We start from the raw sequence: 14402 nt of genomic DNA, 5'->3' as shown, positions 1-14402 counted from the left end.
AACAAGGTTCCTTTTCCAGTCTGACCACACCTTGTTCATAGGTCAATTCCAAGAAGCTAATCTTGAGTACATCAGCAAGCCAAGAGATGCAACAATGCTCAGTGAAAAAGCCTACTGGAGTCATACTTATTACTCCTAATAATGGCAGTCAATTTCAGCCATCTATTCCCATCACAGAGGAAAGAACAAGGATTGATGAGAGAGCACCTTCGTAGAGCTCTTATCCATAAAGGGCTAGAATGGAAGAGATCTTTTCAGATACACCTGTCTTTGAGATACATAGCATTTCCCACCTTTTTCATCTGGAACTGAATTAATCACCTGAGATTAGGTAATTGAGTAGTTCCGGGACATCAAGGCAGTTGTAATTAACATACCCTTCCTTGACTCCCTGGCTCTGCCCTCCCCTGTCACTCATCTGAAGCAAAGAACAGAATGCCTTCCCCAGTCTCCAACCAGTGGAAAATTTTAAAAAAAATCTGACTTTCATCCCATATCATTTTCATCTTTCATCTTAATTATCAAGACCGAAAGTACAGAAATCATTATCTGTACAATGATGAACGTCCAATTAGCATTTCCCATATAAATTTCATATTATAAAGGAGGTTGTAATGGATAATGCAAATTGCTAATAGCCTTTTTTTCTTCCTGAGCTGAGAAATTGAGGTGCTTAACAAATTAAATCTGAGTCATTTCAAACAAGTCAAAAACTTTAATTACTTGACGAGAAAAGAGGAGAGACAAAATAAATTTTTAAATGGTTATATTTTTAAATAGTTTCCCTTTCCACCACACTGCTCAAGCTGTTCCTCTAGCTAGCTAAATGTTTGTCTTGCTGTGCTCAATGGTTTTTAAACTATTGTGAAAATTGTTCAATGTGATTTTTTTCCATTAGTAGAACTATTTAGTAAGTTGGAAACTTATCCCAAATAAACATTCCGTTTGCTCTATGGCATTTTAATTGGTTCCCATCCGGCATAGCTCCTCAAAAAGACAGATCTTATAGGTGACACCATCTCCTATTTACAAAGTCTTGATTTGATTAACAACATGAGAGACTATGATTTGCTAAAGTAGAATCCTGGTACTGACCAGTCAGCTCAAGCTGGCAAGGTGGCCCAACTCCTAAGTGGCAGGGCCTGGGTTAGAATCTTCCTCCAAAATCTTTCCTTCTGTTATTACAGCATATTGCCTCTTGCTTACCCTCTCTACCAAGCAAATATTTCAATCATCAGTAAGTTAAAAAGAATTAAACACCGGATTTTAAAGTCCTCCATCTTCTCCAAATTTGAGGAATATTTTTGATAGACTCAAATATAGAATATAACCCAAGAATATTATTCTCCAAGCTACCAAATCTAGGGCTAGACCAGCCAATATCAATTTAGCTTTGCTTTATGTTAGAATCGAAGCAGGAGTCTTTATAGCCTATAAATCCACTTGGTGTTTGTCTTAAAAAGTCCAAAAGATTATATGGGAGAGTGCCAAAGTTTTACTGCCCACACAGATAAATAACCACAGGTTTTTACATTTCCTTATAGAAAACAAAAACCAACAAGTAAAAATCAGTAGCAAGATATGTAATGGGACCTTGAAACCCACTCATTACGATGTCTTAGTGATAACTGGCAAGTCTTTGCATATATGGAGGCAAAAGGTGAGTAAGGAGACCTCTTTTGAGTTCCTGACTGATGGCCAAGGATCCAGTTTCTAAAATGCAGCCTTTACAGGAATCAATAAAATACACTCATCACAACACTAAATGGAGACCCCTGTAGTGAGGAAAATGAAACTGAGCCTCGGGCTCAGCTCAGGCTCTACTATTACCAGGGTTACAGCTGTCGATAAACACACAGAAAATAAAATCACGATAATTGATTAAAAGAAATTAGGAAAAATTCATTCATTTTTACAAATATGTGGGAATCCACATAGTATAATACAAAAATATGTAGACTTTAGTACAAAACAGACCCAAGATCTCATCCTAGCTCTTCCAGTTAGTAGGAATAGTTACAATGATGACTATTGCTAAAATGTATTGTTTATTGTGTGCCACGTACTGCAATATGTATTTGCCTGTGTTCTCAAAACAGTCACATAGGTAGTGAGTGATTCTAACCCAGGTCTTTCTGACTTGAAATCTATTCTTCACACTAGAAGCACCTTCTCACAGATGCCTGGGATCTCCTAGCATTTTCAGAGAGGCTGGGTTTCTTCCCACAGAGCCCCTCATCCTCATCCAATGTACTTACTAGATGTGGGAATGTGGAGAATTGCCATGGAGCCTCCACTTCTTCATCTTCAAAGTGTGGGTAAAAGTACTTGCCTCACTGGGTTGTTGAGAGAATTACATAAAATCATGTCCCAGTACAGGGCTTATCTCATGGTGGGATTTTAATAAGTGTTAGCTCCAATTGTATATAACTACACGAGGTAGTTATCTGAAACTCAAGAATTATAGAACGCAGCCCTTGCACTTAAAATGTTTACAGTCAGTTGCATGTTATCCATAATGGAAAGCAAATAGTCTAACCTTACTGGCCATGCCTTGACATCCACACTTGGACAAAATTCTGGGCTAGGTGACATACTAAGTTGACCTCATGAGACATTTCATTTGTCTTTACATCTTTAGCTTATATAATACCCTCCCATAGTCAGTTTCCTATGTCTAAAATAAAAAAGAACTTAGTCTCAACCAATGAAAATACACCCAACTTCCTGATGCCATCATATTATTGTTACGCCATCTTTTCTCTTATATCCTCTATACTTCTGAGTTTTCTTCTAAAACCTCCAGTTAAAAATTATTTAATTACTAGAGGCCCAGTGATGAATTCGTGCAAGGGCAAAGTCCACCGGCCCACCCCAATCAGGGTGGATCAGGCTGGAGGCCAGGGGGAGGGGACACAGGCAGTTGGCCGGCTGGCCCTGTCCCCTGGTTGAACTCCCGGTTGAACTCCCAATCGAACTCCCAGTTTAACTCTTGGTTGAGGGGACAATTTGCATATTAGACTTTTATTACATAGGGATATATCCACATCACATATATAATTAGTGATCCCAATATTATAAATCCAATAATAAATAATTCTCATTTTCTGCAAAATATATCATTGCTGAAATGTACATTTACATTCACTCATCCAAATATTTATTAAGCATCTACCATTAGCCAGGTTCTCCACAAAGTATTTACAAGGTTATAAAGATGAATTAAATGAATACATTGCTTTTTGGGAGTGTATAATCCAGTTTTGAAAATAAGACAATCATCAATACCAAATTAATATACCATAGGGAATAAAACAATAACACACAATAATTAAAATTTCTAACCTTGGATTCAGATAGCTTAAGTTAATTCTAGTTCTGGTAGCGCAAAGCTTTGTTTACAGGGAGGGAGAGTGGTGACAATTGTCATTGCATGAGAGAGTATTAGATTGGGACAGCTGTGGGGGTTGTGGAGGTAAAAGTTGTGTGAGCGCTTTGGTGAGTAACATGGTTGATAAAAGAGGAGCATATACAAATTGCTTCCAAGTTCCAAGCGGGGAGGGAGTCATTTCAACTGAGGTTATCAAGAAAGGCCATGTGTCAAAAAGATCATACACCATGACCAAGTAGGATTTATCCCAGGGATGCAAGGATGGTACAATATCCGCAAATCAATAAATGTGATACATCGCATAAACAAATTGAGAGAGAAAAACCACATAGTCATATCAATTGATGCGGAAAAAGCATTTGACAAAATCCAACACACTTTCTTGATAAAAACTCTCAGCAAGATAGGAATTGAGGGATCATACCTCAACATAATAAAAGCCATATATGACAAACCCACAGCCAACATCATAATCAATGGGCAAAAACTAAAACCATTCCCCCTAAAAACAGGAACAAGACAGGGATGCCCCCTCTCACCACTCCTGTTCAACATAGTACTGGAAGTACTAGCCATTGCGATCAGACACGAAGAAGAAATAAAAGGCATCCAGATTGGAAAAGAAGAAGTAAAACTGTCCTTATTTGCAGATGACATGATACTGTACATACAGAACCCTAAAGACTCCATCAAAAAATTATTAGACTTAATAAATGAATTCGGCAATGTAGCAGGATACAAAATTAATGCTAAGAAATCCATGGCATTTCGTTACACCAATAGTGAACTTACAGAAAGTGAAACTACAGAAGCAATCCCATTTACCATTGCACCAAAAAAATTAAAATACCTAGGAATAAACTTAACTAAGGAGGTAAAAGACTTATATGCTGAAAACTACAGGACACTGAAAAAAGAGATAGAGGAAGACATAAACAGATGGAAGAATATACCGTGTTCATGGATTGGTAGAATCAACATCATCAAAATGTCCATACTACCCAAAGCAATTTATAGATTCAATGCAATCCCCATTAAATTACCAACAGCATATTTCACAGATCTAGAACGAACGTTCCAAAAATTCATCTGGAATAAAAAAAGACCCCGAATAGCTGCAGCAATCCTGAGAAAGAACAAAGTAGGTGGGATCTCAATACCAGATATCAAACTGTATTACAAAGCCACTGTTCTTAAAACAGCTTGGTACTGGCACAAGAACAGACATATAGACCAATGGAATAGAATAGAGACCCCAGAAATCAACCCAAACCACTATGCCCAATTAATATTCGACAAAGGAGGCAAGAGCATACAATGGAGTCAAGACAGTCTTTTCAATAAATGGTGTTGGGAAAATTGGACAGATACATGCAAAAGGATGAAACTAGATCACCAACTCACACCATACACAAAAATAAACTCAAAATGGATAAAAGACTTAAACGTAAGATGGGAAACCATAAAAATACTAGAGGAATCCACAGGCAGCGAAATCGCAAACATATGCCGAAGAAATTTCTTCTCTGATAATGCTCCTAGGGCAATGGAAACTAAAGAGAAAATAAACAAATGGGACTACATCAAAATAAAAAGCTTTTGCACAGCAAAGGAAACCATCAACAAAACAACAAGAAGACCCACTACATGGGAGAACATATTTGCCAATGATACCACCGATAAGGGTTTAATTTCCAACATTTACAGGGATCTCATGAAACTTAACAAAAGGAAGATAAACAATCCAATAAAAAAATGGGCAACGGACCTAGATAGACACTTTTCGAAAGAGGACATACAGAAGGCCGAAAGACATATGAAAACCTGCTCAAAGTCACTAATTATACAAGAGATGCAAATCAAAACGACAATGCGTTATCATCTTACACCTGTCAGAATGGCTATCATCAACAAATCAACAAACAACAAGTGTTGGAGAGGATGTGGAGAAAAAGGAACCCTTCTGCACTGCTGGTGGGAATGCAGACTGGTGCAGACACTGTGGAGAACAGTATGGAGCTACCTCAGAAGACTAAAAATGGAACTCCCATTTGACCCAGTGATCCCACTACTAGGAATATATCCCAAGAAACCAGAAACACCAATCAGAAAGGATATATGCACCCCTATGTTCATAGCAGCACAATTCACCATAGCTAAGATTTGGAAACAGCCTAAGTGCCCATCAGCAGACGAGTGGATTAGAAAACTGTGGTACATATACACAATGGAATACTACGCTGCAGTAAAAAAAAAGGAACTCTTGCCTTTTGCAACAGCATGGATGGAACTGGAGAGCATTATGCTAAGTGAAATAAGCCAGTCAGAGAAAGATAAATACCACATGATCTCACTCATTTGTGGATTATAGAGAACAACATAGACTGATGAAAAGGGACAGACCCAAAGACTGAGAAACAGCAATCAGGCTATCAATCCCCAGAAGGAAAGTAGGGGAGGGCGGGGGTAAGGGGAAGAGATCAACCGAAGGACTTGTATACATGTATATAAGCCAAACCAATGGACATGGACAACAGGGGGATGGGAGCATGAGTTTGTGTGTGTGGGGGGGGGGGGAGGTTGGGGGTTAATGGGGGGGATGAGGACACATTTGTAATACCTTAACTAATAATAATAAAAAAAAAAAGAAAGGCCATGTGGACTGGCCGGCATGGCTCAGTGGTTGAGCATTGACCCATAAACCAGGTCACATTTGCTTCCCTGTCAAGACACATGCCTGGATTGTGAGTTTGATCCTCAGTCTCTCTCATCATTGATGTTTCTATTTCTCTCCCCTTCTCTCTTCCTCTCTTTAAAATCAATAAGAACATATTTAAAAAAGAAAGAAAGGCCTTGTGGAGAATGTGGCATTCCAGCTGGATCTGGAAGGATAGAAATTATGGGCATATGGAGGAAGACAAGAAAAGGGGCACTGATGGCAGGAGAGACATCATAAATAAAAGCAAAATAATGGGACTATAAGCAGTATATTCTGGAAACACAGTATTTAATCTAAAGCACAAAGACAGAAATAAGGTTTTAAAAAGGTGCAGGTCAGATTATGGAGAATTTTGAACTTGACACAAGCTAAGGGGTTTTGACTTTAATTAGCATGGACATGCACAAGAAGGTGTAGGTTCCAGTACAAGTGGATAGTTTAATACGTTTCTATTACTAGTATCACAGAAAAATCAATGACTTTGCAGTGTATTCCAAACTGGAATCATGCCTTCTGCCTGTCAACAGACCAAAGAGAAATGATTTCTGGCAACTAGACATGTAAGTTGAGAGAGAATGTGTTTACTGATGTTTAGTTTAATTTATTGCTGTTTCAAGGACTTGACAAAAAAAGAGATGACACGCTTAGAGGAAAATTGCAAGAGTGGTAACATGGCTCAGGTCATTTTAAGGAAATATAAAAATGTTTTGTTCTCTCAAACTATCAAGACACAAAATCAAGTTATGATTGAAGCAGGCCGTTGAAGGGTTTAGAAATTGTAAGGTACTCATGAAATCAACCCAGAGGTCACCAAATCAAGAATCCCCCATAAGAATTTACTCACTTTTTTGCATTGCAGCTAATGAAATAAAAACTCTTATATGGTAAGAATCAAAGAACTCTGAGACTTCATAAAGTACTACAATTACATACGACTCTCACTTTAGCTCCTCGTTATAGTAGCCAGGCTTCTTTGAGCTGCAAGTGACAGAAACTCAACTCAAATTAGTGTAAACAGAAAAAAATTAACTCACATAGATGCAAAGCCTAGGATTTTAGTCACAGACCATTCCAGGTGCTCAAATGGCATTATGACCCACATTCGCCATCACTCAGCTCTGCTCTCCTCTGAGTTGGCTTCCCTGTTTTATTAAGGAGAGAATTACCACAGCAATTCCAACTTAGATTAGCTTTGTAACATAAACCCTCTCAAATTAAAGTAGCAAATCTCTCATTTTATCCAATAGTCCCCGTCCTCATTTGTAAAATCAAGACATCATATCAAGTTTCATGGAATGTTCTGATGGATCATGCTTAAAACATGTGACCACCCCTGGAATCAATCACAGGGGTCAGTCAGAAAGAATCCTGCCTGCTCAGCTTATTATTAAAGGTAACAGCTGGTGACAGGGTTCCTATCACGCCAACCCTGAAATCTCAGAAACTGAACATAAAAGAAGTTTTTTCCTTGGTCAAGCATGCCTTCAGAATGGTTGTGCCTAGTTGGCAGAGGGAAGCTCGGCTCCATGCAGTAATTCAGGGTCTGTGTATGTGCTCTATACATATTGGAAAAGTAAAAGATTGTTGAGCATGGAAATGAAATGACTGGGTCTTATACCTTTGTTTTACAAATAAGGAAAGGTTCATAAAGGGGCAACATAAGGAAACTACTATCTTGTTCAAAGGATCAGAGTCCTAGACCCCGAATAGCAACTTGTTCACTATGTCACCCGTGAGACGTCTCTTCATTTTATCTGAGAGTCCCCACCCTCATTTGTAAAATGAAGGCATCAGGCCATGCCACTCCCCTGCTCTAAGTGTTTATTTTTTTTAATATCTGTACACTGCAGACAGATACAGTATTCAGCATCCCTTATAAAAATTGTTTTCTCTCTCCAAAATATAGATAATTGAACTCACTATGACACAGTGGGCTCCAGGGAGTGAGAAAGCTGTGGGAGTCCGATATGAAAAACAGAGATGATGCTGTTCTCACAAAATAGAAATAATGTTCCCTACGCCCACATCTTGACATATGGATGCTCATGGGTATGGTGTTGTGATGAAAAAGTGAGAAGTTATTGTCATTTTAAAGCTTATGTAATCTTGTGAAAGCCTTGGTCTCTGAGTCAAGCTTGGATTAGGAAATTGTACCAATAAGCTCTCCTAAGATTCTATCTGCCAATAGGCCTCTTATTTATCTCTGGACTCCAATGGATTATAATTACTGGTAAGAACACAAAGGGCTCCTGGTACAAAAACGCCTAGAATCTAAGCCAATAGACTCTACTGCCCAGGGTAGATTAAGCATCAATAAATGTTCAAGAAAGAAGTGGGGGGGAGGAAAAGAAGGAAGGCAAAAGTAAAGGAACAGAGGAAGAAAGGAAAAGGAGAGTAGGGGAAAGAGAAAGGGGGAGAAGGAGGAAGAGAAAGTTGAGTTTAAGGTTTTATAATGGAGAGGCTTGTTTCATTGTGCATGTGCACGCACACACACATACAAACACACGTACATACACAAAGATACCCACTTGCCCTTTGCTATAATCATGAAGCATTTCCTTTTGCCCAAGGAAACTGCTTTCAACAACAACCTTACCCATCAGGGATAAGAGGGGGTTATTGTAGGAAATAAAACGGCCCATTAAATGTAATCTCGTCTGCCAGCACCTACGTTGCACAGATGACATTCCCATGTGTGATTATCTTGAGACCAATCAGTAGGAAAATATTTTGCTTATGATAACCACCCTATAACACTTAAATATCAGTCAGAGGAGGATAAATGCTATAACAAACAACTCCAGAATGTTACATAGGCAATTTCTCATACCACTGTCTAGTGTGGATAAGCCATGGTAAGTGGGTCATGTGGGATGACTCAAGCTCCTTTTATATTGGGGCTCCCCAGTCCTCCAAGTCCTTGGAATACTCCCCATTCAGCTGTTGATTGGGGACAAAGAATGGAGAATCACTCCTAGACAGTGGGCCAAGCCTACCATCACCTACAACCTGCCCACATTCCATTGGTCAGAACTCAAACGGCACCACCTAAGTCAAGGAGGTGGGAATGTATTCTACCTGTGCTCAGGAGGAGAAACGACCAGTCAGTCTCTGACACAAATCGCACATTATTTTGCCCCACTTTTCTCACCAATTCCAGCTTTGTGCTACATTTCTGTGACTTCCAATGCCAAGAATTTTTTTTTAAATAATTTTTATGCTGACTGAAGTCACCCAGAGAGGATTTTACTAACTGACAATAAAGAGGCTAAGACAGCACTTCCACCATTCAACTCTCAATTATGCAGAAATATTAAGAAAAACAATAAAGACGCCCTGACCGGTTTGACTCAGTGAATAGAGCGTTGGTCTGCAGACTGAAGGGTCCCAGGTTTGATTCTGGTAAAGGGCATGTGCCTTGGTTGTGGGTACATCCCCAGTAGGGGGTGGGTAGGAGGCAGCTGATCGATGTTTCTGTCTCATTGATGTTTCTAACTCTCTATCCCTCTCCCTTCCTCTCTGTAAAAAAATCAATAAAATATATATTTAAAAAAGAAAAAGGATGAAAATAAAACTTTTGGGTTGCCCAGGGGAGCATCCCATGTTGACCAACCAGTAGATCCTGACCTCTGATTCCTTCTCCAGCCACAGTCAGGGAGGATGCTCCAGAAAGGCGAGCAGCCTTGCACCAATAACAGAGAATGGCAAACCCAGCCACATGGAAAACCACCTGAATTCTGCTGCACAAATCATGTCATATCATTTTTGGTCAACCTATTAAATCCCATCTCCCTTTAAGTTAATACAGCCATGTTTAATAACTGTTTCTGGTAACTACAAGTGCTGGCAGCCCACACCATTACGAGAGGTAAGAAGTCCTGGCAGGTGTGACTCAGTCGGTTAGGTTTTATCCTGTAAAACAGAGGGTTGCCAGTTTGATTCCTAGTCAGGGCACATGCCCAGATTGGGAGCTCAATCCCCAGTGGGGGACTGCAGGAGGCAGCCTATCAGTGTTCCGCTCTCACATCAATGTTTCTCTCTCTCTCTCTCTCACTCTCTCTCTCTCTCTCTCTCTCTCTCTTCCTCATTCTAAAAAAAAAAAAAATCTATAAAAATTCTTATATTTTAAAAAAAAAGGAGTAATGAGAAGTTCACGCTCTTCTGAAACCAGTCTTAGTGTGGAAAGCAGAGCCTGAAGAAAGGGCTTAGGTGATCCCACTGTATTTGAGAATTCAAACACATGCAACAAGGTGAGGAACAAGGTAAGTGAAACAAGGAAGGGGAAGAGCTAACTGAAAATACATTATCAAGCTGGCTACTGCTAAGCACAGCTAATTGCTCTATCTGTAGGATCATCATCCAAAAAGCTCCCAATACTACTGGGTAATTCTCCCCCAATCCTATTTCAAATTTCCAGAGAGGAAATCATTTTTAAAGCCATCCTACAAATATCATGGCTCATTGGCTATGCTGTCGATCTCCCTGCCTGCCCCAACAATATCCCACTCCTGGTTGTATTCACTGCGGCTGAGAAATGAGGCTCTGACGCTTACTGCCCATTATTCGAGACTCCAGGGGAGCAAATCACCTCCCTTCCCAAATTCTAAACAACTGAGGCCAGCACAAGGAGCAAAACCAGCATCAAATTGCTGTCCACTTCAGTACTGGCATACCCAGGCTGGAAATCATGGCTGGGCTTCCTCGCTTCCCCCTCTGCTCTGAACCTGTCCACCCAATTCTAGACAGAAAGCCTAGAACAGAGAAAGTGGAGGCCTCGCTAGAAGCAGATGCCCTTCGGTCACTGACCAAATGTAAACCAGGAAGGAAAACAAGTCCACCCTCTTGAGCAAAAGGACGGCATCTGGTTCTAGTAAACTCCTGGGGACCCACCACTAACTTGGAACAATTTCCCTAGTCATTAGTCCTCCCAGAGTCAAGGAAGAAGTAGGAAAGGGAAAACAGATTTAGAGGGACCAGACGTGCTGACATATGTTCCTTCTATGAGAAGAGTCAGAAAGGTGGGGTGAGAAAAGAGAATGACTCCCCTCTAATGACTCACCAAGGATTGCAGGTGGGAGCTTCTAGCACCCACAGAGAAATGAAAGTCCTGCTTTCCAAAGAAAGTCAGAGCAGAGCCAGGCAGACGGCAGGAAGCAGACTGTTCGGTGATATTTTAAACTCTGTGTAATAAAAACCTATTGTATTTTCCTTTGGCTTCTAAATTGAAATCTATAAGATGAGGCATCTGGAATCCAAAATGAATTTCAACACCAAGAGGACATTACTCAGAAGAAAGGCAATCAGCATGGGCAATTGTGCATTCCCGATGGAAAGGCACTGGGGAGGTATTCAGAGTTGTTGCCTCTCCTACTGGACTGACAGATTGAAAGCCATTTCTCAGAGGTCAGGAGTGAATCTGATCTTTGGCCTATTTGCCTTGCCTTGGGCAGGCTACAGGGCTCTCAGCAAAGGCACCCCCTGCAAAATCTTCCTTCTCTATTTATGGCTTGAATGATTTGTCTCAGCATTTGCCCAAAGTGGTAATATAACTAGTTCTAAGTAGGCTCTTGATGCACAGATCTACCTGAACAGATTACCCATGTCCACAGAGGGGCGGGATAAGGAATTGCACATGCTGGGGACAGTATCATCCTCATGAAGTTTGGGGTGCACTCCAGTGCACAAACGGGCAATAAACACCCCCAAAATCATATGCAGACCAACTTAGTGGGTCTTAGTGTGGGAAAGATGATAAAGTGACTCATAAGTTCTTTTATTTGCTCTTCATTTAACTATATTTATTTAGTGTCTACTATGTGCCTATAGTTACTATAAAAGTTTTACTAATCCATAGATGCACAAAGAATTTGTAAACTGAATAATATATTCATCTTGCATATATATGAATAACTGTTTTTTTTAAAATAGGTATACAATGCAGATAAAAAGCTACACCTGTGCTGACTTCCTCATCTACCTTACCTCTCTAATTTGCAGTGCTCCAAGCCTCATATATCTTCTATACATATACTCATTCTTTGGATGATGTCACCAAATTTCATGGGGGAGGGGGGTGTCTTAAGTTTATTTTTATTTTTTATTATTTTTATTTATTTTTTATTGTTGGCAGTATTACAGATGTCCCCTATTTCCCCTCTTCCATCCCCCCCCCCACCCCGCCATCCACCCTGCCCCCACCTCACCCCAGGCCTTCACCACACTATTGTTTGTGACCATGGGCTATGCACATATGCGCAAAAGATCTTAGGTTTTCATAAGTTATCAGTTTTAGATGCCTCCAAAATTTTTATATCTAGCTCAGACTTCCCCACTGAACTTGAGCCTAGACTCTTCCACTCCCCGATTGCCATCTACCTGCTGATGTCTATAGGCTAAACATGTCTAAAACTAAGCTTCTTGTCTTCCTCCAACAAGCACATGCCTTCCATAGTCTTCCCTGTTTAACGAGTGCTAACCCCATTCTTCAAGGTGCTCATTCCAAAAGCTTAAGACATCTTTATCACTTCTCTCTTAATGATAAATATAACCAGTCAGCAAATTCTTCTAGCATTGCATTTAAAATATATAGAGAATCAAACCACTTCCTACCACTATCACCACCACAATATCCCCAGACAAAGCCCCTTCATCTCTCACCTGGATTATCATAACTGTCTTCAGTTTATCTCCCTGGTTCTGCCCTTAGCTCTTCAGCATCCATTCTCAAGACAGCAACCAAAAAGGCCCTTTAAAAACATAAATTACAGTGCTCGCTTCGGCAGCACATATACTAAAATTGGAACGATACAGAGAAGATTAGCATGGCCCCTGCGCAAGGATGACACGCAAATTCATGAAGCGTTCCATATTTTTTATAAAAAAAAAAAAAAACCAAAACATAAATTACATCAACTCACTTCTCTGTTCCAAACCCTCCAATGGCTTTCTATTCCACTCAAAATAAGACCAACACCTTCCAGTGGCCCATAACTATAAATTGAAGTTGTAAGGAATATCAATCAATATATCAATCAAATAGGCAAAACATCTTCATTGACTCCAAGCACAGAATAATAAGTGCTCAATATATTGTACCTACCATTATTATTATGCTTAGAGCTCTAAACTATAGCTACTGTTTATTAAAGACAAGGTATAATGAAACCCACTTATATGTATTATTTCATTTAGTGCTTATCTGTGTGGTAGTTATTATACTGCCCATTTTGCCAGTAACGCAATTAAGGCCTAAAGAGAGGGATATGTCGCCAGAATTATATAACTAGACCATAGCAGAAGGAATATTTGTACCCCAATGTCTATCCCAGCTACGTAACAAACTAGTCCCATACTCAGTGAAAACAGTATTTATGTCATGCTCGAGAATCTGCAGGTCAACACCTGCAAGTCAACACCTGAATTATCTGATAAACTCCCCTCATCTGGGTGGCTTTGCTTCAGCTGCAAACTGGAGGTATGCTCCATTTACTAGCAGTGGGGCTTTGACTTACGAGTGTCCCGACTAATGAGTTTTTTGAGATACCAGCTGTCTCTCCGCCGATTTTTTTGCATTGAGTTGATAGAGTAATTTGAGTTAATGAGCTCCTTAACGAGCTCGGTCTCAGAACGAATTAAAGTCGTAAGTCAAGGCCCCACTGTATTTCTGGATCTCAGGCTGAAAGGACAGCTCTTACCAGGGCCTTGTCCTTCCTGTGATTGACAAACAACGCACAATGGGATAGAGAATCAAACCGCTTGCTTGCACATTTCAAGCCTCTGTTCCCATCACATCTGCTAACATCTCAAAGCAGGTCACATGGCTAAACTCAACATCAGTATAGAAGGCAAGTATGCCACCCTATAGGGCAATGGGGAGAGAATATTTTCAAAACAGTAATTCAGACTACCACACCAGGTCTTACCAACTCCAGAATCTGAGCCCTTATTGATTATCCTACAGTGCCTCTCTACTGTTCTAAACAGTACCTCTGTAACCAAAAAAAAAAATCATTATTAAACATTTTTTCACTATTCATCTGCATGGGATTTTAGGTTGATCCTTTTACTTATTGTCTATAGTCAGTCACCTGGCTTGGCTCTTCCAAACAGCTGAGAGAGCCCAGCTGGAGGGTAAATGTAAAGCTGATAGTCCATCATTCCATGCTCATCGCAGAAGCCAGGCTGTGCAGCCCCAATAAACAACCTGCTGGGTCTACAAATTTGCCATGCTTCGCTCTGTTAAAACTTTATTGGGCACAGTATGGTGACTCAATTAATGGTAACAATGACACT

The 14402-nt window shown here is 40.0% G+C and overlaps 1 non-coding gene across 1 annotated transcript; it reads left to right on the top strand.

Moving 5' to 3' along the window:
* The first annotated feature begins 12876 nt into the window (after window positions 1–12876).
* LOC118665639 lies at window positions 12877–12983 on the top strand. The gene has a single exon (XR_004970716.1). It is a non-coding gene; the product is annotated as a U6 spliceosomal RNA (small nuclear RNA).
* The last annotated feature ends 1419 nt before the right edge of the window (window positions 12984–14402 follow it).

This window comes from Myotis myotis, unplaced genomic scaffold, assembly GCF_014108235.1.
Source record: "Myotis myotis isolate mMyoMyo1 unplaced genomic scaffold, mMyoMyo1.p scaffold_m19_p_10, whole genome shotgun sequence".
NCBI lineage: Eukaryota > Metazoa > Chordata > Mammalia > Chiroptera > Vespertilionidae > Myotis > Myotis myotis.
This window is presented reverse-complemented; position numbering and strand designations above follow the sequence as displayed.